Source organism: Triticum dicoccoides, chromosome 7B, assembly GCF_002162155.2.
Source record: "Triticum dicoccoides isolate Atlit2015 ecotype Zavitan chromosome 7B, WEW_v2.0, whole genome shotgun sequence".
NCBI lineage: Eukaryota > Viridiplantae > Streptophyta > Magnoliopsida > Poales > Poaceae > Triticum > Triticum dicoccoides.
Window position 1 is genome coordinate 414,683,506 of NC_041393.1, and position 3,269 is coordinate 414,686,774.

Genomic DNA, 3,269 nt, shown 5'->3' on the forward strand with positions numbered 1-3,269 from the left:
GGGGGGGGGGGTGTTCCGGTAACCCTCCGGCACTCCTGTTTTCTCCGAAAATGTCCGGAACACTTCCGGTGTCCGAATATAGTCGTCCAATATATCAATCTTTATGTCTCGACCATTTCGAGACTCCTCGTCATGTCCGTGATCACATCCGGGACTCCGAACAAACTTTGGTACATCAAAACTTATAAACTCATAATGAAACTGTCATCGTGACGTTAAGCGTGCGGACCCTACGGGTTCGAAAACTATGTAGACATGACCTAGAACTATTCTCGGTCAATAAACAATAGCGGAACCTGGATGCCCATATTGGTTCCTACATATTCTACGAAGATCTTTATCGGTCAAACCGCATAACAACATACGTTGTTCCCTTTGTCATCGGTATGTTACTTGCCCGAGATTCGATCGTCGGTATCCAATACCTAGTTCAATCTCGTTAGCGGAAAGTCTCTTTACTCGTTATGTAATGCATCATTCCGTAACTAACTCATTAGCTACATTGCTTGCAAGGCTTATAGTGATGTGCATACTGAGAGGGCCCAGAGATACCTCTCCGACAATCGGAGTGACAAAACCTAATCTCAAAATACGCCAACCCAACATGTACCTTTGGAGACACCTGTAGTACTCCTTTATAATCACCCAGTTATGTTGTGACGTTTGGTAGCACCCAAAGTGTTCCTCCGGTAAACGGGAGTTGCATAATCTCATAGTTATAGGAACATGTATAACTCATGAAGAAAGCAATAGCAATATACTAAACGATCAAGTGCTAGGCTAACGGAATGGGTCATGTCAATCACATCATTCTCCTAATGATGTGATCCCATTAAACAAATGACAACACATGTCTATGGTTAGGAAACATAACCATCTTTGATTAATGAGCTAGTCAAGTAGAGGCATACTAGTGACGTTGTGTTTGTCTATGTATTCACACATGTATTATGTTTCCGGTTAATACAATTCTAGCATGAATAATAAACATTTATCATGATATGAGGAAATAAATAATAACTTTATTATTGCCTCTAGGGCATATTTCCTTCAGTCTCCCACTTGCACTAGAGTCAGTAATCTAGATTACATAGTAATGATTCTAACACCCATGGATCTTGGTGCTGATCATATTTTGCTCGTGAGAGAGGCTTAGTCAACGGGTCTACAACATTCAGATCCATATGTATCTTGCAAGTTTCTATGTCTCCCAGTTGGACTTGGTCCCGTATGGAATTGAAGCGTCTCTTGATGTGCTTGGTCCTCTTGTGAAATCTGGATTCCTTTGCCAAGGCAATTGCACCAGTATTGTCACAAAAGATCTTCATTGGTCCCGATGCACTAGGTATGACACCTAGATCGGAAATGAACTCCTTCATCTAGACTCCTTCATTTGCTGCTTCCGAAGCAGCTATGTACTCCGCTTCACATGTAGATCCCGCCACGACGCTTTGTTTAGAACTGCACCAACTTACAGCTCCACCATTTAATAAAAACACGCATCCGGTTTGCGATTTAGATTCGTCCGGATCAGTGTCAAAGCTTGCATCGACGTAATCATTTACGACTAGCTCTTTGTCACCTCCATATACGAGAAACATATCCTTAGTCCTTTTCAGGTATTTCAGGATGTTCTTGACCGCTGTCCTGTGATCCACTCCTGGATTACTTTGGTACCTTCCTGCCAATTACCGATAACTTCGGTTACAAAACATGATCATCTCATACAATAAAATATAGCATCACGTCTTGACCATATCACATCACAACATGCCCTACAAAACAGTTAGACGTCCTCTACTTTGTTGTTGCAAGTTTTACATGGCTGCTACGGGCTTAGCAAGAACTGTTCTTACCTACGCATCAAAACCACAATGATAGTTCGCCAAGTTAGTGCTGTTTTAACCTTCGCAAGGACCGAGCGTAGCCACACTCGATTCAGCTAAAGTGAGAGAGACAGATGTTGGGGAACGTAGTAATTTCAAAAAATTTCCTACGCACACGCAAGATCATGGTGATGGCATAGCAACGAGAGGGGAGAGTATTGTCCACGTACCCTCGTAGACCGTAAGCAAAAGCGTTATGACAACGCGGTTGATGTAGTCGTACGTCTTCATGATCCGACCGATCCAAGCACCGAACGTACGACACCTCCGAGTTCAGCACACGTTCAGCTCGATGACGATCCCCGGGCTCCGATCCAGCAAAGTGTCGGGGATGAGTTCCGTCAGCACGACGGCGTGGTGACGATGATGATGTTCTACCGGCGCAGGGCTTCGCCTAAACTCCGCGACGATATGACTGAGGTGGAATATGGTGGAGGGGGGCACCGCACACGGCTAAGGAGCGATCCGTAGATCAACTTGTGTGTTCTAGGGTGCCCCCCCGCCCCCGTATATAAAGGAGCAAGGGGGAGGCCGGCCGGCCCTAGAGGGCGCGCCAGGAGGAGGAGTCCTCCTCCTAGTAGGAGTAGGACTCCCCCTTTCCTACTCCTACTAGGAGGGGGAAAGGAAGGGGGAGAGGGGGAGGGAAAGAGGGGGGCGCCGCCCCCCCCTTCCTAGTCCAATTCGGACCAGAGGGGGAGGGGGCGCGCGGCCCATGCTGGCTACCCCTCTCTCTCTCCACTAAGGCCCATAGGGCCCATTACTTCTCCCCAGGGGGGGGGGGTTCTGGTAACCCTCGGGCACTCCGGTTTTCTCCGAAAACGTCCGGAACACTTCCGGTGTCCGAATATAGTCGTCCAATATATCAATCTTTATGTCTCGACCATTTTGAGACTCCTCGTCATGTCCGTGATCACATTCGGGACTCCGAACAAACTTCGGTACATCAAAACTTATAATCTCATAATGAAACTGTCATCGTAACGTTAAGCGTGCAGACCCTACGGGTTCGAGAACTATGTAGACATGACCTAGAACTATTCTCGGTCAATAACCAATAGCGGAACCTAGATGCCCATATTGGTTCCTACATATTCTACGAAGATCTTTATCGGTCAAACCACATAACAACATACGTTGTTCCCTTTGTCATCGGTATGTTAGTTGCCCGAGATTCGATCGTCGGTATCCAATACCTAGTTCAATCTCGTTACTGGCAAGTCTCTTTACTCGTTATGTAATGCATCATTCCGTAACTAACTCATTAGCTACATTGCTTGCAAGGCTTATAGTGATGTGCATTACCGAGAGGGCCCAGAGATACCTCTCCGACAATCGGAGTGACAAAACCTAATCTCGAAATACGCCAACCCAACATGTACCTTT